The 23,540-nt window shown below is 38.1% G+C and overlaps 1 protein-coding gene across 9 annotated transcripts in view; it reads left to right on the top strand.

Annotated features, from left to right (window-relative positions):
- The first annotated feature begins 10,712 nt into the window (after positions 1-10,712).
- The window catches only part of CHL1 (cell adhesion molecule L1 like), a 199,479-nt gene continuing 186,651 nt past the window's right edge, over positions 10,713-23,540 (top strand). For 3 of the 9 annotated variants that reach the window (XM_074404564.1, XM_074404563.1, XM_074404569.1), the window contains exon 1: positions 11,834-12,056. The gene's annotated coding sequence lies outside the window, so the exon portion shown is untranslated. Of the gene's footprint in view, positions 10,974-11,023; positions 11,288-11,833; positions 12,057-23,540 lie in introns of those variants that run through there. The other 6 variants (XM_074404566.1, XM_039477595.2, XM_039477594.2 and 3 more) reach the window with 5 other exon arrangements.

Genomic DNA, 23,540 nt, shown 5'->3' on the forward strand with positions numbered 1-23,540 from the left:
AATTAGTTGGTAAGTCTTTGCCATTTACCCCTAGCAAATATATTATTAGCTTATCCAAATGAAAATAATCTAAATATGGTTTTATGATTTTCAAGAGCTTGTTATTTATGCTTCATTTCATATCACGGTGAGCATTTTAGGATTTCACTATATCTAAATTTTGGAGTGGGTGTGAGAATTAAAGACATAACTATATTGCTGGAGGAGATCAGATTATAAAAATTTAATTTACATTTTATTTAAGTAGGGATTAATGAAAAATGTTTTCTATATGTACATAGACTTGTGATCTTTTATATGTTATAAAGTGTAATATTCTCCATATATTTACTTTGTAAAGAATAAAAGGTTATGAATATAACAAAAATTTATTTATTCCTATTCTCTCTTTAAATTGAACTGTTTACAATTACCAATGCCTTGAAAACACAAAAGTGCATTATGCAATATACTTTTACAATAAATTGGTTATTAGATCATTATGAAAATTTAAAATGTTTTTTCTTCTGCTCATTTTACCCAACTCTTGCATAAAAGAACAGATATGACATATTATATGTTGAAATGCCAGTTTTAAACAAACCTTTTTTTGGTTTAAAATAATTGCATCTCTGGTCCTCATCTAATAATTAGCTGAAAGTTATTAACTTTTATATTTGAGTCCAATTTTGAGAATAAAAAATAGGCTGCAGCAAAGTGTATTTTCTGTTAGATAAAGCAAATAAAACATGTTTCATGAATAAGAATTGTGGTTAATTATCTTGTGTGCAAGATATTCTTCAGTTAAGCAGTTCTAGCTGTTTCCACCCAAACAATTTTTCTCTGGGCATGTGTAATAGAAAAAAAAATACATTAAATGGGCATAATGTGTTTTTTTGTACTTCCTCTTAAGCAATTCATTCAAATTTAGATACATTATTTTATTTTGAAGTAGGCAAGCTATATTTATTACACTTTGTTTTGAATGCAAATAGTTAAGTATTTTGCATTCTCATCAGTAGAGTCCAATGACTAAATCATAATTTAATGATCTCTTCCTAGAGAGATGATGCAAAATTTAGATCTGAGAAAAGGATTCTTATTTTTATCTATTTAGGCTGATTTTTTATAAAATCTCTGCAGACTTCCTTTGTTGTTCTAATCATAAAACACTAGATGAGTGTTTTCACTTTCACAATATTGTGAAAGATAATATCTTTTATTTTAGAAATATGGATTATTGAAATCTTCACATATGAAATGATATTTTATGTATGTGTGATAATGTGCATTTTCTCTGGAGTTGGAAAATTGTCTCAGTTTTATCACAAGCAAGAGCTAGGCCTTTTTTTTATGTAAACCATCATATATAATTTAGGTAAATTGAAAGAAAAAATATTTTATATTTACCCACATATTTGCCATTTCCAATCCTCTTTATTTCATTTTAAAGATCTGAGTTTCTATCTGGCATAATGTCCTTTCAGCCTTAAAAATGACTTTTGGTGTGTCTTACTCTAATGATGATAATCCTCTTAGTTTTAATTTACCTGAAAAATCTTTTACCTCAATATTTGAATATTTTCACTGGTAAAGAATTCTGCATTGACAGGATTTTGTTTGTTTGTTTTTCTTTTGGAAACTTTAACTTGCCATAAACAGTATGTAACATTTTGTTTTTCTCTGGCTGTTTTCAAGAGTTTGTTTGTTTGTTTGTTTGTTTGTTTGTTTTGAAAGCTTGATTATTATGCACTTAGGTGAGACTTTCTTTGTGTTATCATTCTGAAGGTTTGCTGGGATCCTTGAATCTATTATTGCCCAATTTTACCAAATTTGATAAATTTTCTGCCATATTTCTCCAATATTTTTATGCATCATCTCTCTCTCTTCTTTTGAAAATTCTATTACACACATGTAAAATGTTTTAAGGCCCTATTCTATTCCACTATCCCATACCCCTGACCTTTTCTCTCTCTGTTTTTAAGATTAGAATATTTCTATGGATCTAGCTTCAAGCATACGAGCTCTTTTCTCTGTTACCTCCAATTTGCTGTTAAGCTAAGTGAAAATTTTAATTTCTGATATTATTTTTTCAATCCTAGAATATCTTTCCGGTTCTTTTGTAGGGATTCTATATCTGTTTAGGTTTCCTAATTTTAGGTTCATTTTGAAAAATAGTTACATATTATTTTATTCCTTGAGCATAATTATAATTGTGCTTAATTTAAATTCCTTGTTTGCTAAGTCCAATGTTTAGGTCATCTCAGGGGTCATCTCCATTGTCTTCTCTCTCTGAGTGTGGAACACATTTTCTGGTTTTATATGTTGAGTCATTTTGAATTGTTTTCTGTTCATTGTATAGATTCCAGAATCTGTCATGTTCTCTAATTTATATTAGCTTCTGTTTTTATAAGCAGGCAGTTCATGTGGCAGAAATCAAACTATAGTGTCCTTTGAAGTGGATAGTTGTTGAAATCTCAATTCACTTCTTTAAACCTCAGCAGAGCTGTCTGGAAACTCTCTTGCTGTCTTAGTTCTGCCTGCTATAACAGAATTTCATAAGTCAGCTGGCTTATAAGCAACAGAAATGTATTTCCCACGATTCGGGAGGCTGGAAAGTCCAAGATTAAGGCGCTCGCAGATTTGTTCTTTGGTGAGGGCTGGTTTCCTGGTTTATAGGCAGCCACCTTCTCCCCGTGTCCTCACATGTTGGAAGGAGTGAAGGAGTTCTCTGGGACTTTTTTCATGAAGACACTAATCCCAGTCATGAGGGCCCCACTCTCCCAATCTTATCACTCCCCAGAGGGCTCATCTTCAAATACCATCTCATTGAGGATTACGTTTCAACATATAAATAAGGGGACGTTCAGTGTATACCATCCTCTGATGCCTATTTCAAAGGATAGCCAGGGAGTGGGCATCATTTACACATAGAATTTGGGGCCTTCTCTTTGATGGACTTCCCCTCGCATTTTCCAATTGCTTTGGTTGCCCAAGCTCTGTCCTCTTCTTCTTCAAACCAGTAACTGCAAGTTTGCTTTCCTCATTTTATCCACCTAGAATGGACAGGCTGGGTCTTGATCTTCCCTAAAAACTATAAAATAGGAAACTCACCCAACGTTGTTCCTTTCTTCTAGTTGTCTACCCCCTCCACCATCTGCCTGTGTTGGATTAATTTTCAGTGTTTTCAGGTACTTATTTTTTATACATTTTTTATAATTTGTCTATATTTCATAGTTGTTTTGTTTTGTTTTTTTGAGCCGAAGTCTTGCTCCATTGCCCAGGCTGGGGTGCAGTGACATGATCGCAGCTCACTGCAACCTCTGCCTCCCAGGTTCTAGCAATTCTCCTGCCTCAGCCTCCGGTAGCTGGGATTACAGGCATGCACCACCATGCCCAGCTAACTTTTGTGTTTTTGGTAGAGACAAAGTTTCACCCTGTTTGCCAGGCTGGTTTCCAACTCCTGATCTCAAGTCATCCACCTGCCTTGTCCTCCCAAAGTGCTGGGATTACAGGCATGCACTGTGGTGCCCGGCCTATGTTTATCTGCAAGAGGGTTGGTTGGTTCTGAAAGGACCCATTATTAGAAATCCATAACTTTATATTGGAAAGAGAAATCCATAACTTTATGTTGGAAGTTAATTCTCATATTATAAACCTTTGAAAACATAATTTTCTTGGCTGCTTCATTGTAGGATTACAGAATAATCTATTAGGTTAAACAATGTAAAATTTTCATTTTCCAGGTCAGAAATGGTCAAATAATGCTAATTTCATATGGTTAAAACTAGTAATTATGTTCTTAGATATTTATAATTTATTTTATCATTGAATACCTATGGGCATATAGAGCTTTCTGTATTTCAGGTTACTTACATTGTACGCAGTCTTAGAAGTGGAATATCTGGGTCCCAGTTTATGTACATCTTTAAACCTCTTCAATAATTGCTATTTTTGGCCGGGCGCGGTGGCTCAAGCCTGTAATCCCAGCACTTTGGGAGGCCGAGGCGGGTGGATCACGAGGTCAAGAGATCAAGACCATCCTGGTCAACATGGTGAAACCCCGTCTCTACTAAAAATACAAAAATTAGCTGGGCATGGTGGTTCATGCCCGTAGTCCCAGCTACTCGGGAGGCTGAGGCAGGAGAATTGCTTGAACCCAGGAGACGGAGGTTGCGGTGAGCCGAGATCGCGCCATTGCACTCCAGCCTGGGTAACAAGAATGAAACTCCATCTCAAAAAAAAATAAATAAATAAAAATAATTGCTATTTTTGTTAGCAAATTATAATATAAATAACATGTAATTTTTTTGTAAAATGGTTGAATAAATTATAATGTTTAATTTGGTTTTCATCCTAGAATTCTTTCATGCAATTATATTTTAGCTTTTGTATTTTTTCTTTGGCAAAAATATTATAAATTAATTGATTTGTGTTTGTTTATTATAATTCACAGTGAATATATTCATTATGCTTATTAGCTTCTCTACCTTGTCTTTGGATAAATGTATCAGAATATCTTAAACACCTGGAAATACTTGAGACTATCATCATCAAATTTCCTCCTTTATTCATATTTAGGACTTTCAAATCTACTTAAATTTAGGAATTTCTAAAACCAGTTTCAACTTTTATCTTACATTCAGTGGGTACATGCACAGGTTTGTTACATGGATATATTACATGGTGCTGCAGTTTGGGGTGTAAATGATGCTGTCACCCAGGATCATTGAGCATAGTACCTAGTAGTTACTTTTGCAATCTTTAGTCCCCTGCATCCCTCACTTGTCTAGTAGTCCCCATTGTCTAGTGTCACCATCTTAATGTTTATGTGTACTCAATGTTTCACTCCAACTTGTAAGTGAGAACGCGGTGTTTAGTTTTCTGTTCCTGCCTTGATTTGCTTAGGATAATGATCTTCAGCTGCATCCATGTTGCTAACAAGAGCATGATTTTATTTATTTTATGGCTGCATGGTATTCCATGGTGTACATGTAGTATATTTTCTGATCCAAGCCATTGTTGATGGGCACCTAGGTAGAGTCCATGTTTTTGCTATTTTGAGTAGTGCTGTGATGAACATATGAGAGAATATGTCTTTTTGGTAGAACCATTTATTTTCCTTTGGGCATATACCTAGTGATGAGATGGCTGGGTCGAATGGTAGTTCTGTTTTAAGTTCTTTGAGAAATCTTCAAACTGCTTTACACAGTGGCTGAAATAATTTACATTCCCAGCAACGGTGTATAAGCATTTAATTTTAGGAAATTTTTAAGATGGTTTCTACATGCAAGTAATAATTTTTGAAAACATGTTTTATATTTTTATGATTGTGAGTACACTCAGACACAGAAAAAGGGATTTAAACCAATAAGTGTTTTCTGTTTGGCGAAAACTCTCCTTGATATATGAGCAATACAAGTGTTATGTCTAAAGCTCTTGCCTGGTTATGTGCCCTTAAAGGTTATAGTATGAGCTGGCACAAAACTAAGTGGGAAACACAAAGGATGTGGCGTAAGAGAGAGTTACTAATCCCTATAAGATAAGGCAAATTTTCCATGTCAATATAAGCAGAAGATTTGGAACCCTTGCTGTGGACTTACTGTACTGTGGCATAGTGCTTTGAATGCCTAAGAATTTTTGTCTATTTATCATATTCTGAAAAACAACATGAAAAAAATAAATTGATAGGTCTTATTTAACTCCTCAAAGAAAATAAATCCAATGCCATTCTTATAAAAAATTGAGTTATGTTTGTGTTAACAGAGTACACCACATACTAGCAATATGTGATTTAAGTACATGTCTGCTAATTAATTTGTTTATTTTACAGAAAAATAAATTTAATTGAAAGCATGCATATGGTTCCTAAACAATGCATGAAAAGGGCTAATTGGGCCATGGCTTTTTTTAAAAACTGATCAAAATGTGCCTTAAAAGAATGTGCCGTTATATACAGTTCAAAAAAATAAAGTTCCAACATGTGTCTAAAGGTATGCTAAACCTTAAGACTGTCTCAAAGCAAAAATAGTAAATACCTGACACATGAGAGCTACCTCTTGTATAATATCAATGATACAAATTGTTAATAGATCACTTTAATCTTTCCTGATCAGCTCAAATGCAGGGTCAGGATCCTTTGGACACAGACTTTCAGTAAGTTACTGCCAATCAGTTAGGTTAGTTTATGAAAGTAAAAATTTTTGCCATGTATACACCTCTTACTAAACAGCCATCACGAGAATAATTTTACTTAGAAATGTATCATGAATAAGAATGATTTTGATTTTGAGAAACAGGAAACCATTGAAACTATTTTACATGGAACTTTTTTGTCTCACCTAGCTACAAGGTCAAGTTGTATTCCAGTTTCAGCTTTTAATAAAAAATAACCTTTCAGTTTATTTGAAGATCTAGGTCTTCAAATATAATTGCCAAGTATCTGTCTCTCTTCTCTTTTCTCTGTGGTGACTTTATTCTCAAGAAGGCTCTTTCTAAGTGGTGATAAAAAGAAGCCAATTTTTCCTGCTTTCTGTCATACCTGCTGAGCAACCCTCAGTTTTTTCCTGGTAGCTCATGTATAAATCCAGGGTAAGTTTCTCATTGGCTTCTGTTGGATCTGATGCCCTTCATAGCTCTAGTTGCCATAGACTTAGGAGTAGAAAATATTAGCTGGTCATGCCTTTGTAACATGGACTAGGGGTAGCTAGAAAGCATTGGAAATCACCTCAATTCGTCACATAAACATAGGAAATATTATTCCCTGGGTCCAGTTGAGCAAAATGAATGGAGATAAAATGCTGAGCAAGCAAAAACAACAGGTATTCATGGTAGCTTCCATTCTTATTTTTCTTGACTATTCTTCTAAAATTGTTCTATGACAGAAACTACAGTTGCATTTGTTAGGGTAAAGTTTAAGCAGTTATAATAAAATTCTCCTAAGGAGATTGGCTCTAATTGAAAAGAGAAGTTCAGTTTTTTATGATAGTAAGTAGGTTCTGATCCTCAGAGTCATACAGGAATTCAGGCCAGAGTGGGGTTTCTTTGTCATCCTCAACATGAGCCTTTTACCACTGTGGGTTAGTCAAAAGGAAAAGGAAAAGTGAATCTAGATTATCTTTACGTAGATGAGCTGAAAGTTGCCAATAGCATTTTTTCTCATGTCCCTTTGATGAGAACCTAGTCCTAGAACCAAACTAAGTCAACAGGGTGATGACAAAATTCAGTCTTCTCAGATATAAAATGAAGCTATTGAAGAATATATTATCTGAGGTCCCTTTCCGATTGAAAAGATTTTGTACCATGTTGGAAATAGAGAGTTTTAGATGAAATTCTCATCCTTCAAACATATGAGGACTTTCTGCAACAGGAACTATAACCCAGTTCACAGGCCTTGGAGATAAGATTTGGCTGCATAGGACTTTGGAGCAAACCATCAACAGGAGAGCAAACTAGCCATTGCAGGCATTGCTGATTGGATGGTGAGGAATCCTTCTGACCTGCCCAAGTAATCAATGGATGCCTTAAAGCATGAGCTTTGAAAACACTTAACATTATCCTGGCTACATAATTATAATGTTATTAATGGCCATAAAGTTTCTTAGCCCTTTTTAAAAATCCAGTGAAAGTATTCGATTTCATGACCTCCTAGGGCTGAGTCACACATATTAACGATCGATGGCATGCTTACAAGATTTTATCTTTTTATTTGTTCCAGAATTATTGCCCTTTGATATTTAATAAATATCATTTTGTTCTTGTATTAAAGAAGAAGTTAAAGGAGTATTGACTCTGTCAGGATAACTCTGCAGAGTTAATATGGTCTTTTTTAGCTTTATTAATATCTAAGCTGAAGGTGGCTGCTTTGTACTTCCAAGGTTGCCTTTGAAGGATCTATTCCTCAGTGGAACACCCTGCTTCCTGCTTTTTTTTTTTTTTTTTTTTGATAGCAGTTGGCTGGAAAGCCCCTGTCGATCTGTAACTATTTGGAACTGCTAGACTGAAATGCCATTTTCAAAACTCCAGCTCCTCTGCTAAACAATTTTTCTAGGAATGATGCCATATCACTAGCTACTTGGATTTGCCAAAAGGCAATAGTAGTCCAATGGCCCTAGCTCTGGGAATGCTACCAAATGATGGTTCAGGCTGGAGGTAGGCAGTAAATCAGCAGGAGAAGCTGATAAATGCCCTAGCTTTTAATACCTTTTATCTTTTTCCAGACGACTGGTCTATCTCTCTCACCTTCTGCTTCTATTCATGATAGTACCATTTTCTCCCCTTTTTTTGTGGCTTGATATTAGAACTTTCATTTGAAATGGCCTTTCTCAATTATCAGAGAGAAAATTCATACCTTTCAAAGCTAAAGCAATCAAATTTCCATGTGATTCATAAGTATCTCTTCTTTCTGTAGCACCTATGTGCAACTGTGGGATGCCTGATAGATTAGGATTATATGTTGAATGGGAAATGTATCTGAACAAAGTGTCAGACAGTAGATTGAGAGCCAGGGGAGGGTTCCAAAGCAGCAGCAGAAGGCGTCTCTAGCAAGCATCCACTCTGGCTGGGGGCTTCCTTCTGGTTCCAGCCTTCCTGGAAGCTCAGGCAGAGTTGTAAATTCTTTGGACCAGGCAAGCCTAGATGTGTTGCCTGCTTTTGATAATGTATCAAAAACATGAACTCATCCTTGGAGATGACAGCTATGAGGTATTGGATGTAGAAATTTAGGTCATCTGTCTTCCTTTTTCGTTGCCTTAAAAATACTATTTTCTTTCTTGGTTTATCATTTGCCTTCCTTCTTTCTTTCTTTCCTTCCTTCCTTTCTTCATTTCCTGCATTTTCCCTATCTCTCTCTTTTCTTTCTTAAAAGTTGGTTGCCTGGGGTAACATGTACTGCATACGTGCTGATTTCATTACTGTCCCTAGTAATCTATGTGTGGCTATTATTTCTTCATTTATTTGTATTTAGAAGTATGTTATCTCTCTTTCAATTAAAACACATATTTGAGAACTGACCATCTTCATGTTTTGGTTATTGTGGCTTGGTATTGTCTAATATATTTTGGGGGTATTTGATTTTTTTAAAAAAAGCAACTGGCCATGTCTATTGAGTTTCCTACTGAACCCTATCACTCAGACCAGTGAGTGACTGATAAATAGTAGGTGCTCAATAAATATTTGTTTTTTTTAAATAATGATACTATTGTCAAGCAGACAAACCACCAAGAAGGAAGGAGCTATATATATTACCAAGAGTAATCTGTTGGTCTGGCCAAAATGGAGTTCTGAGTCCTTTGCTGAGCTGATGTTTACCCAGAAGATCATAAACTCCTGAGACCAACTTGGCTTTGTTGTTTTTCTCTTGTGGCTCCTTGACCTTGGAAACGTTTTTCTACAGGCACTGCTGTATTTCCCCCGTTGGAACTTTATTTAATATTCTATTTTTGTTTCTACATTAGAAAACATGCCATGTGAATAATGATGCCTCGAGCAAAAGAAAATCACTCCAGCAGTACAATTTAAACTTAGGACAAATCCTGCCCTCACTTGCATTCACAATTTGCCAAGGCAGTCAGTAAGAACTGTGCCCACACACGAACTGACAGAATTGAGGCCCCAAGTTAGCTATGATTAAAATTTAAAAGTCCATTTACTCATTTTCAAAATATTTTATTCGATTGCTTCTGAGGCAGAATCACAAGTTGCCTTTGCCTTTGCTGCTTCCAGTGATGGCACCCAACACTGAGGGTAGCTCATCCAACTCCAAGGGTAGCTCTGAGCGGAGCTAAATATCCTCATTGTTCAATGTGCTAGAAGAGAACAAAATGAGGCTGTAAGGTCAATCTCACAGCCTTAGTGGAGTAAAAATTAGAAGTCAATAATTCTCTTACCAACAAAGAGGACTTGCATTCAACAGGATTTTTAAAAGTGGTATTGTGTAGGAATTTTGGAAAATACCACCATAATGGAAAAAAATTAAAGTGGCATATCAATCAAATATAGTGCTAAAATTATATTTTTTCCACATGAATTTCAGAAAAAAAAATTATATATATATATATATATATATATATATATATATATATATATATATATAGTTTGTGGAATTGATAAAGCATCAGAACTGGCTTTTTGCACTGAATATGAGCACAGAAGGCTTTCTTCTCCAATAGTGAATCAATAAAGAATAAGTAGGAAAAACGTTATGAAAAAATGTGGTAAAATTATGGACTCTATGTATTAGGGCAAAAATTGAAAAAATAGTAGAAGGTCTCTAGTTTTATGTATGCACAATTTAACAGCGGATGATTATAGCATATTTTGTAAATTCAATGGCAAGCTCCACCACGCCCTTGAACGAAGGAAAGCAAGAAGACCATTTTTAATACGTACATGGCACCACACCCCTCTAACATGCAGCAATGGGAGAAAACCAGATTGGCGACCTGTGTATGGAATATGAACTGAGTGAAACCATCGGGAGCAGGGAGGCGTTTCTTTCAAATGTCTCTCTTGCAGATAAACGAGCAGAGAGATCCTACCTCTTTTGACCAGGGATGTTGAAAAGCATGAGCAAAGTTTTTGGCTTGGTCCCTTGCTTTCCACAATGAGATAAAGTCTCAAGCCTGTAACTCTCCCTGTCCCATGGGAGTGTGCAAAGGGAGGGAAAATAAGCAGCGTGGGTGAGGCGTGGCGGCGCAGAACCGAGGAAGGGAGGAGAGGAGGGAGCCAGCCTCTGGCAGGAGGGCGTGGAGCCCGGTGCAAGCCAGAACAGGTCCAGCCTTCCCGCGGCCAGCGCCAGCAGCGGGAGGGGACAGGCGAGGGCCAGCGGGTGCAGCCCGGGGTGAGGACCAGCGGGAAGCGGCCGGCAAGAAACTCCCTTGGATCCGCTGGGAGCTGCTGGACCCTGCCGGTCCCTGTCCCAGCTCCCAGCCATCTTGGGGGAGAAGTTTCCCGAGGGCAGGTACCAGACAGATCGCGTGCTGGAGGGGACGCAGGTGTGTCGGGGTGGGGGTCAATTTGTATCTCTCGTGCCAGCCCTGGGGGGGTCTCCCATGGAAGAAGGGCTAAGGGTTTGCTCCCGGGAGAAGGGGGTCAACTCGTTATGGAAAGGAAAAGGTGCGCAGTCAGGGTTCCTTGTCTAAAGTGGGGGTGGTCCGAGGTCCCTCAGTCTTCACCCGGGAAGAGACACCCCCTTTCCAAGCCCCGCCCCCGGGTGGCTGAGGCTGGCTTCAGACAGCTCGGGGTCAGTCGGATGGAGTACACTGGGTCCCCGCATCCTCCGGCTCCCACTCACTCCCGCTGGTCGCCGGTAGGTTGACCCTCTTATTTCCAGCCTCTCCCACCCCATCCCTCGATACCCTCTGAAGAGGATTCCAGGTCCCCCTGTGGATTCCCGTCCTCTCTCGGGTAGGGGTCCAAGGTCTAGGTAGTTTGGGGGTCAGTCCCAGCCTCTCTCTCCCACCACGCCCCTCGCGCCCCTGGACACCTCCTAGGCTGTGGGACTCAGATCCCCTCCCAACCGACTGCCCCTGTCTGGCTCCTACTCTCAGGAGAGGCTTCTAGATCCCAGGGGGGGTTTAGAAAATGCCGCCAGCCTGGGAGCGGGGAATCAATGGACCGCTGGGGGTGCGGTGGGGGCACGAAAAACCAAAGAGGGGCTAGAACTCCACCTCCCCAGACTGCCGAGGGGGCGCGAGGGCAGGCCGGGGGCCTGGTTGCCATGGCTCCTGGTAGCGGAGCCCGGGGAGCTAGAGATGCCAGTCACGGATGGTCCCTTCTTCCTCTTTGTGCCTCTCTGTTTCTCTCGCTTTTTTTTTTTTTTTTTTTTTTTTTTTTGAGTGTGAGTGTGCGTGGGGAGGCAGCAGGGAGAGAGTGATTAATTTGGAGAGCAGGGATTGGAGACGCGAGGCTGGGGAAAGCCGGCCCCTCCGTTCCCACTCTCCTGACTCGCTGCGAGCAGCACTTCCTCAGCCAGGGCAGGGCTGGGGAATTCCTGCGAAAAACCACGGGCTGGAGGAGCCGCCACCGCGCGGGCCCAGGTACCCCCGCCCCAGACGGCGCAAAGGGTCGAGCGCAAGGTGGGTATTCGGGCTGCCGGGCCGGAGGCACGGGAAGGCGTGGGAGGCCAGCTGGGGATGGCAGGTGTGCGTCCGCACGGCAGGGCAGCCAGGCGGGGAGGGAACCCCAGGCTCAGCCCCTCACTGGAGTGCGGCGGGGTCCAGTCCCGCTCGTGGGAGCCGCGGAGCAGCTCCAGAGCCAGCAAGCGGCCGCCTGGCTACGCGCGTGCACGATGGCGCGCTCTCGCTGGAACGCGCCGTGGGTGGGGAGATTTGCGCGTGCGCGTGGAGATGGGCAACTGGTGAGCCACCTGGGCTTGCTCTAGGCGGAGGTTCCCGGGGCGCCCATGTGGTTTTGAATTCCAGCTCCACCATCACTGTAATATGTCACTTTGGACTAGCCGTTTAACTACTCCGTCGTGCCTCAGTTTACCTTTCTCAATAATAGGGAGATTATCAATACCCTCTATATCGGGTTGTTGCAAGACCGGAATGAGATAATACAAGTAATTTAACACCGTGTCTGATGCATAATAAGCACTCAAAAGTTAGTTATTGTTGTTGATGGCATTACTGTTAGTTAATCCTCAAAGTTTAATTACATATGGTGGATTCTCATTTCTCTGCATTTTTATTGAAGTCAAAATTGTGCGTTTTCTAATTTTGGAGAATAATCTTAAGTAGAATATGAATATTTTTACTGTCCAGTCCAACTCCTACAAAGCTCTGGCTTGCAGCAGATTGGAAGAGAGAAACTGATCAACTACTGATGAAATGGGCTTTTTGGTGACAAGAAAATAAAAAGTTTATCCCACAGTTTTGTTTGTAAATCTATGTTTCTCTTTCACCTGCAGATGTTGCAGTTGGGTTTGTCTTAATTTCAGTCTCTTTCTGAGGGACCACCCTTTGACTTTCATAATTCAACTTGGTTATAGAGCCTATGTATAACCTGGCTTTCTATTTTATGGCCTTAAGTGCTGCAGGGGATTTACCTCTAGTTATGGCAGAGTGCAGTGTATAATCATTCCTTGCAAGCTCCTGAATATTGTAAGCAAATATGGAGACAAATAGTTATTACTGGGTGAGTGTGAGTACTGGCTATGGCAGCTCATTAAAATCTCTTTCAGGGCATATTTGCACCCACTTCACTGCAGAAGCACAGGACTATGATGATGAATATGTGTTTTCCAGATTGTCTTTTGTTGCATCTAGATTTATGGATTATTTTCTTTAAAGAAAAAGATATAGGTATTTATGGTTATATAGTGCTTCAACCTTTCTGCTGATAAGCAAACTGTACTTTATGGGCCTGGCTGTAGGTCTAAGAGGAGTTGATGTGACACATACTATACTTGTTACACTTAAGTTAATTCATCTTATTAGATGAATTGGTTTAAAATAAATTTTAAAAATCATTTAATCATTAAAATATAAAGGTTTCTTGGTGAACTTGAGGCAAGTGAAGCCAGGCAGATGTCACCATCACATAGTGACCTTTACAAAACAGAGCTCACACAGAAAAACATTTGTTGGATTTTATAGTTGCTTCTGAAGTCTTTGAAGATTGGAAGTTATTTGCCCCAAAATTGCTTTGTTTAAATAATTTAGCCTGATTGGCTTTTATGGAAAATTAAGGGTGATCAAGATAATTTTTAAGATTCTTGTATTTTTAACTGATAAAGGAAAATTAAGTAATAGAGAGGAACTAATGGTGTCAGATTTGAAGGAATGATTGTCAGGAAATACTGAGAGTATCACTTCAGGTAGTAGTGTTTGGCTTTTGCAAGACAGCCCTCTCATCCTCACTGTGAATATGTCATCTTTAAAAGGTACCTTGAGGAATTAGTGTGACAGCTTATCTGAAATTCATGTGATCATTTACATATTGTTTCCCAGGAGCTTTGGCATTAAATGTTTCATTTATTGGAAATTATTTTGCCCTTTGATTTATGACAGCCAACCGTGCAGTAGAGGCTAATGTATTTTAGAAACAATAAAATTAGCTTTTCACCATTTTGTATTTTTTCTAAAAATCTAGCAGCAATGCACTTGGAATACTTATCTTAGTCCAGAGACAAATGGTAAGAGTAGAAAAACATGACAGATTGGGAGGTATTGAATCCTGAATTTGGGAACCTAATTGAAATGCAAAGGTATAATCAAGAGAATGAACTTGTCTCTGTAACAAGGTTGTTTTCAGTGATGTACTGTATTATCTGATTCAATCAGTGTTCCTTGTTATTTTTTCAAACCAAGATTGAGAATAGTATATTTTCAATTATGAACATTTTGATTACAGCTTCATTCTAACTAATTCAGTCTGAAGAGAATGCAATTATTATGGTGATTTACATACAATATGCTAAGTTAACACAGCTAATGAGTGAAAGCATAATATTCTTTCTATTCGTTACAGGAAAAATATTGTGCTAAGCATTCTTTCAAAGAAAAGATTACATTATTCGCCAGCATTTTATGTCTACCTACAAGTATTATTGGCATTGAGCCATTTTCTCTGCTATTAAAGAGAAATCTCCTGTATTTTGGTGATCACATGCCTTTCCTCCCTCCCCTTGGGGGAGGCTGGAAACAATTTTCAATTTAATTAGATATGCTGCTTTGTTTTTTCTGTACATCTTTATCCGGGGAAAGATTCTGTATTCTAATTTTGAAGGCTGCTTAACACCTTAAACATTACTAATTACTGCAGTTTATTTTATGTATGTCGCAATAGTGTAGTTAGTTAATTATAGCTTTCTCATTAGCACCATGTAGAGAATAATGAATTAACACATCCCTTTGATCAAAAGGGATTTAAGTTTATCTGCTGAGAATAAAAGTGTTATTGTGTTACTGAAAGTCACTATAATTTTCCCAAGAAACAAATTGGTTGGAATTCTGTATCACTGGGTTAGGAAGCTCAATGAATGAGTTGGATTGATCACAAAGTAGTGTAGAGCTGTGGTTGCTTGGCAACCTGACATTATTCTGCAATTTCTGGTATATTTATCCAGTAAACTAGAAAATTCTGTTTTGTTAACAAATGTTTTAAGTCAGTGCACAAATAGACCATAACTAATTGAGATTTTGTGTGTTGTGGATAAAAAATGATCCTGCTTACCTTCTCATTGTGTTTAGATAATAAAAATACAAAGGACGTATTCTGTTTTCAATTTTAAGACTTTTCCCTGAAATGTTGACTTCACATTCACATAATTTATTCCTAGCAGAAGAATACAATTTGTATATCTCTTTGGAAGTCAAATTATTAGGGGTGTATGTGTGTGTGTGTGTGTGTGTGTGTGTGTGTGTGTGTGTGTCTGTCTGTCTGTGTGTGCATGTGTGATGTTTATACACATAATTTCAACAAGAATCACAACTAGAGTTTGAGGTGAGATGAATTCTCAAAATTCATGGTTTGCTAATTGAACTGACAATCTGGTAAATTTAGGGTGGGTATAAATACCCAATTCAAATCACGCTGGCAGATGATGATAAGAATAATAAATGCATTGAACTTGACCAATATATAAATATACTTTTTGCTTTGACCAACGTTTCTTATCCTGGTAGTCTTATAACATTCTCTCTTCTAATGTTTGGCTGCATCTTATTTCCCCTATATTTGTGGAAATAGGAGCTCTGTTGCCCATCTATTTCACCTCTTCCTAAATACAGGGACTACAGTTTTGCCATTTTCCTGTACAACCTATGAATTTTATTGTGCATCGCAATTCCCTTCTCAGATTGTAAACTCCTTGAGGTCACACATTTCCTTTTATGCATCTCATAAACTCTTAAAGTGTCTGGCACAGTGGGAAGCAAACTGATGTGGTGGTTATGTGCACTGACTATAAAAGTCAGGCTGCCAGGGTTCAAAATCTAAGTCTGTCAGTTTGCAGGTGTGTGGCATTGCCTTAGGCATTTTGACCTCTCTAAGAGACTAATTTCTTCTTTAAAAATGGGAATAGCCATACCTAGCTTGTGTGTGTTCTTGTGGACATTGTATAAGGCAATCTATGCAGACAGTTTAGTAGCACTTATTAAATGCTCAATAAATTTTGGCTTTTTATTGTAGTCAAAATTCCTTCTGTATCATGCTCAGTATGTGAATAGACAAAGATAGAGGGACTGTGTGTGTGTGTGTGTGTGTGTGTGTGTGTATCCATGTTTATCTGAATAAGTGTGAGCCATGATCAATGGTGGTGTCAAATGGAAAACTGCTGATTCCTATGTGAATTATATGCACATATGCCAATAGTGATTGTTTCATATATTTAAAAGATTTTCTGAATAAGTTATTTTTAGGCTTGGCTGAAATTAGAAACATCTGGAGAGTTCTTTAGAACTACCAACATAAATCAGTGCAATTACAATCTCTGTGGATGGTGACCAGGAATCTGGATTTTTGAAAACTTCTAGTTTTCAAAAACTAGATTCATGGTACATTAGCACACCCTAATGTACCATGATGGTTGAGAGCCACTACCTTAGATTTGGGTAGGTCTTCCATAAGATTGTGTTGGGCTAAGGCACTGGTACACAGTTACCTTGGTGTCATGAATGTGGCTGGAAAGAGAAAAATCTTTGGCAAACTTCTGAGGTTTTTCTTACTAATCTTCCTGGTTTAAATAGCACTTTATTCTCTGAAGATCTCAAATGTGCTTTTCATTTGCTGTGTATAATTTCATTTTTCAACCAAACGTCTCTGTGAAAATGGTAGGAAAGAAGCAATTATCCTGATTTTGCAGATGAATGGAGTGAGCTACAGTGAAATTAAATGATTTGACTAGATTCATACATTTAGAACAGGCCCAGATAACAAGATGCGTAACAAGATTCCGGTGACTTCGGGGTTTTGAACATTTCTCTGTTTTGCCTGCAGACTTTCAATGAGGTAGGGAGAGTTATTGTTTTTGGACCAAAACACTATGTAAGAAAAAACTGTAAAAATGAGATGTTCATCCTTTTTTTGAATATAATTGTGCAGTGTAAAGAAAAACTTTTTTTTTTTTAATTTCTAAGAAAGACCCCGTAGTCTATATAAGAATCAAACCAATGACCCTTGGACTTTGAACTCAGCTTGTATAAATATTTCATTTGGCCCAAGGAATAAATTTCAGCTAATATTTAAAAACTGGAAATTTCATGTAAAAATTCATATTTCTGACTTATTTTAAAAGGCTTGATGTTCTCACAGTATTGAACCTGAATGACCAGGTGGCAGAACACCACAGGCTAGCACCAAGGGATTTGTCCCCTTGATGTTCTCAAAACAGGGCTTCTCTGGGTAAAATGAAGCTTCCCCTCACTTTCATTTTGTTTGATGTATATTCCTATCACCTTCACTTTGTTCCTTTCTTTTATATAGATCATACTCCAAAGGGGTCATTAAGGGAACTTAAAGACGGGCCCACAACTCTTTGGATGGGGTTAGGGAAAGCCCACAAGGGCTGCTGAAGCACATCTGTAGCTGTTACTTTCCCTTGTCCTGAAAGGACAATGGGAAGGTGAAGTTCTTGGAAGGAGGTGGGAGCAGTAGCTCTGGAGGAGGGCTGTCAGGTAGGACCTATAGTTTTTGGTAGAGGAACATAATTACTGTCAAATCACAAGACGGTGTTCTGCTTCTGCCCCAAGATCTCCAGCTGCTTCTTCATCAAGGCAGTAAGAGGGCAAGGGAGCCTGATTAGAGTGGTTTGTGTAAGTCAGTCCCAGAGCAGAGCAGGATGGAGACAAGCAGAAAATGGATCTGAATCTGGGAAGTGGATGAGGAATACCTAGCACATCTCGAGGGCTTTTCATGTGTGGAACATGAGTTCCTCAAGATGGGGAAAGGGAAAGCTTGAATTGCCAAAAGCAGTATAAAATTGGGAATCACCAAGTTTATATTCAGGGCCATCTTCACCCCTTTTTCTTTGTCATTCCTTTCTTCTCCATTCTTTCATTGTCCAAGGTGGGTGTGCTCACATTCATTGGCGGGTTTCAGCTGGGACTTTTAAACTTCAAAACAAATTTGCCCATTCTTTCGCATTATCTCTGCTTTCTAAGATAAGAGCTGACATAGCAGACAGAATAATATGAAAGATGTATTCCAGCTTCTATGGTAACAGGTTTGCATTTTTAGTGGAAGTTCCTCCTTAACAAAAGCTTTTGCTGTAAGTGGTGATTCTACTGAGAGGGATTGTAGTTATGATGCCTAGGCAAGTTGAGATACCCTCAAATGTCAGTCTGGCAGCTGAAAGCCATGTAACCTGGGCATCCTTCTTCTTTGCTATAGTTATATCAGAACAAGGACAATGAGGAATAGACCAAGATGCACTGTTTGCATCCTGATGTGAGGAATTTTTTATTCCAGGGGCTAAGCCATGTATTTCCCAGAGTAACAGAATGTAAGTGGGTAAAAAAATAATGTGGGGATTTTGGTGATCTGTTGCTGTTAGAGTTATTGGAAATTTGGTTTTTTATTGTGTTGAAAACCTTGCTAAAATCTGTAAAGTGACAGAATATTAGCTTATTATGGGATGCCTTAGGTACTGGTTATGTTCAAAAGAGATAACATACCTCATGTGCAAAAGGTTCAGGGGGAAGATAAATAGTGGCCTTTTCTAAGACTCTGATACTGGATGCTGCAGTTCCAGCCATTTGGAAGATTGCCTCTGAAGATTTCTATTTTTAAAAAATCATAATATCTTGCATTATATGAGTGCTTTATTCTTTTTAGAAATTTTTTCCATGTCGTATCATCTGACTTTTACAATAACATAGTGAACGAAATGAAACAAGTTGTTAGCCCATTTTATAGATGAAAAAACTGATGCAAGATCAAATAGTGGGCTTCACCACTATTTCAAATACCTAAAGTGGTGAAAATTAGAATTAAATCTTAGATATCTTAATATATAACCCAGTTCATATCATAGCCCACTATATTGCTTTAAGGTTTTCTTTTCTTTCTTTCTTTTCTGTGCTCTCTCTCTCTCTCTCTCTCTCTCTCTCTCTCTCTCTCTCTGTATATGTGTGTGTGTATGTGTGTGTGTGTGTGTGTGTGTGTGTGTAGGTCCTGTGAGGCATTGATCACTTTGTGCTTAGAGATAGGACTGAAAAACTGTGCCAGTCAGAAACTTAAACAGCCATGACTTACCATTTATCGAGTGTTTATTAAGTGTTTTGCAATCTCCATATCAGTAATTTGAGGAAAGTACAATTATCATAACACCCATTGTTAGCTGGGTGATGCAGACACAGAAGGGTTCTTGTCCAATGTCACACAATATGTCTTGCAGTGCCAGAGTCAGAGCTCAGACTCGGAAGTGTCTGATTTCTAGCCCCAGCAGTGCCCCCTTGAATAGCAGGATTCTTCAACTATGGTCTTCACTACAGACTAACACCCTCCTGTTGTGCATCCAGACTTACCTGTTCTGTGTCCCATTATCCCAGGTAAATATGTAGAAAAGTAGACTTAAAGGAATCCTGCTGAGGTATTACATGATAATGTATAACTATTCCAGGAATGGTAGCATTTTAAATGAGGTCTTAAAACCTGCCAGGCATGGTAGCTCAGACCAGTAATCCCAGCACTTTGGGAGGCTGAGATGGATGGATTGCTTGAGGTCAGGAGTTTGAGACCAGGCTAGCCGCCATGGTGAAACCTCATCTCTACTCAAAGTATAAAAATTAGCTGGGAAAGATGCTCTGCCTGTAATCCCAGCTACTCAGGAGGCTGAGGCAGGAGAATCACTTGAATCCAGGAGGCAGAGGTTGCAGTGAGCTGAGATGGTGCCACTGCACTCCAGCTTGGGTGACAGAGGGAGACTCTGTTTCAAAAAAAAGAAATAAGTAAATAAATCTTAATGCAACTTTAGGAAACTGAGACTGGAGGATCACTTGAGGTCAGGAGTTCAAGACCAGCAAGACTCCATGTCTACAAAATAATATATAAATAAATAAAAATAAAAATTAGCCAGGTGTGATAGGACATGCCTGTAGTCCCAGCTACTTGGGAGGCTGAGGTGGGAGGATCACTTGAGCCCAGGAGTTGGAGGTTACAGGAAGGAGCCATTGGTGTTCTCTCCAAAATCAAGTCATATAAGCATTTGATGCTCTGACTCTTCCTGTACCTGACCCTGTGCATCATTATATGTACAAATGAAACTTCACCTTCATTATCATTTTTTAGTTCTTGGCAGAAATGTTTCTGATACTCTAGAATATCAATATGCATGGATTTCCCTAACTTCTGGGTATTACATGTAACCAGTTGCATTTCACGGTTGACATTTTCACAAACACATGAGTATCTGCTATTCCAGATTCGAATAGAAATAGTTGGCAATGGCAGATGCCATATCTCAGCCTTGCTGTTCTTGGAAATGACACTGAGCATAAGATGGCACTGTCATTATTAGTGACTGTCAATTAAGGTAGGGCTTTGGAAGAAAAAAAATGCAACTCTGTTTCAGGCACAGTCAATATATGTAGGAGTTTTAAAAGGTTTTTGATTTTTTGTTTGGGATATTTACAAGCAAATATTCATGTATTTTTAAAATGTGTTAATATAAATAGCATTCTCAGATACTGAGTGGATCCAAAAGGCCTTTTTTCTGTGTACTGGACAGTGACAAGAATAGTCTGCTTCCTGCTTTGGCCAGACAGGAGATCCCACTTCCTTGGATTATAGAGAATGAATTTGCTATAAGGCTTTTGTCTGACCCATGCCTGCTTCTCTGGAATACAAGGCTTGGCTTCTGAAGAAGTAGTTTTATTTCTGTGTTGTAAATTCAATATTTTTTCTAATTTGTTCTATAAAATGTATCTGATGACATAGTGGAGAATTCACTCATTAGATTAAAATTTAAATATGTAAAGAATGGCTAAGGCATTGTACAATGGCAAGAAATTGAAAACATTGCCCGCAAGAGTAAACAGACAGATAAATAATGACAATTTTAACATTTATCACCTATATCCACATGAATAATAGACTATATCGGGGTTTCGTTACTGTTCACTAATTTGAGACTATTTTGTATAAAGAAGATCTGAGTGAATGGAGAAAGATAGCTAAAACAAGCCTGTTTAAATTCGATCTAGACTTCATTTTGCTTCGTGACCTCTAGCAATTCTCAGAAGAGTTAAATTTCGAAGGGTCTCAACAGTCTGCTCTTCCCATGCATACAAGTTTCTGCATGTAATTGATTTGGGCTGAACTGATTTTGAACACAATTGATTTGCTTTAAATAACATTAAAGGACCAAGCATTCAGCAATTCAGGTGCAACTCATGCACACTTCTGAGTCAAGTTCAAATAAATTGGATTTGACCTTAAACACTGCCCCCTCAAAAAAAGGGCTGGCAGTCATCAGAGTTAATAATGCCATCCAATCAAGTATAAAAACCGATATGGGTGGTTTGGATCTGAAATTGATCTCCATACACAAAACCTTCTTTTAAAAATTTGTTATGACCTTTTGTTTTCTTGTTTTATCAGCTGTAAACTGAGGAGAGAGACATTTACTGCTGCCTCCCCATGGCAGTTGGAGGATTAATGAGCTAATATTTGTAAAGTGCTTTGAAGATAAAAGTGCCAGCTATTATTATTACTAATAAACCATTTTTCTGCAGTGTAATTTTGGACAGCAGCCATTAAAAACCCATTACTGTATTTAACAGTAAAACAATCTGCCACTGCCTAGTATTTACTTCCTCAATTAAGCATGCGTTTCACTTCCTATGCCCCTCCAAATTCAGAACTGGTGAGATACAGAAAGGTATGTGTCATCATTTCCCAATATTTTTATCATTGAAATGTTAGGTTTGGGTTTTTTGATTGTCTCAGCACAAAGCTAGACTATATCCTCAGTGGGAGAGTAGTTGGGCTACACTTCTGTCTCTATGCCTTTTGAAGGAAATGGAAGGCTTCGTTCTAGGCTTTTCTTCAACCAGATTTACACTGTAGTATATTATCTTTGAAGACTGCGTTCCATAATCTCTTTTGTTATTCAACTATGGTACCATGCATGGAACTGACTTATTTGAGTGGTTGTATGTGTGTACCTGCATGAGAGGGGGGTTCACAACTCACTCCTAAAACTGAAGTGGAAAGTGGAGGTAATTATGCAGCTATCCCATGTCCAAAAATATTAAGAAATAAAACTAGAGAACTTCAATTATACAAGGTAATTTTTTAGTTAGTAATTACTGTTATCAATATATGATATTAAATCCTTTCAATATGATTTATTTTATCTATATAGATTTCCTAAACTATCAGATGATACAGGGTATTGTAAATATTTCTCACACATTGCCAAAACAGTGTTCATTTTCCTCTGATGCTATTGCAGTACTGCAAATAAAGGTTAAAAAAAGAAAGTAAATAAATGACTATAATGAGATGCCTCAGCTTTCAACAGCTATTTCAGGTATTCAAATCCTAGGCCAATATCTAAAAGCTGAATAAAAGAAGCCTCAAAGCAACTTAGATCTCTTTCCTTGTAAAAATTTGCTAAAATATAAGCAATTGATTATGGAAATAACTTCCTCATTCAGTGACTATTTGCCCTTAATTTAGAGCCATCCTAACACACACAATTGTATTATTCTAGCAGATGACAAAGTATAAACTGCAAGTTGGAGCAGATGAGGAAAATTTTGGAGATTCACTCTAAGACAAAAGAAGTTATACCTAATATTTCTTCAGCAGCAAGGGAGAGGGATAGAAAAGCTAGAAAAAGACAACTCAGAAATGACTATATAGGTGATCCTGAATCATTAAGAAATTATGAAATAGTTTAAAATAAAAAAATAAATTTTGTTGTACCACCTTTAGGGGTACAGATCATTTATCTGAAAATCATATGGAACTAATCCTTCCTAGTGGTCTAGTTGTTCAATAATGGTTTTTGTTTTTTGTTTTCTGGTTTTTTTTAGTAGAGACGGGGTTTCACCATGTTGACCAGGATGGTCTCTATCTCTTGACCTCGTGATCCACCCGCCTCGACCTCCCAAAGTGCTGGGATTACAGGCTTGAGCCACCGCGCCCAGCCTGTTCAATAATGTTAAATACAAATTCTTGTATTTAACAGAACCCAAATCTTTTAAAAGGTTTCTTTTGGCAAGCAATGCACTAATTGTGATCCAAGGTGGGTGCTGTTGTTTACAGATAGGATTTTGTATTGCCCATTGCAGCTTTGCCACAGAGTATATTTTTTTATTATTATCACTTAGAGAGACTGTTTGTAAATACCATTACCATTCCATTGGCTTCTGAAGTTGAACTCATGCTGTTTTCATCATTTGTTTTGTTTAATTGTGTATGGGGAATTCACCATATGGCTTAAAACTATGTAAGACCTCAGTCGATGCAGGTTTTGTGTATAAGGTTATTGGAGTATCTGTAGGGATATACGTAAGCTGTTTGTTATTGGGAAGAAAGGTACCTGAAAGCTTGCATGTAGCTAAGAGCAGAAGTGATGAAAAAGATTCTGAAATATAGCCAAGTAACAA

The sequence above is a fragment of the Saimiri boliviensis genome, chromosome 8 (assembly GCF_048565385.1).
Source record: "Saimiri boliviensis isolate mSaiBol1 chromosome 8, mSaiBol1.pri, whole genome shotgun sequence".
Taxonomy (NCBI): domain Eukaryota; kingdom Metazoa; phylum Chordata; class Mammalia; order Primates; family Cebidae; genus Saimiri; species Saimiri boliviensis.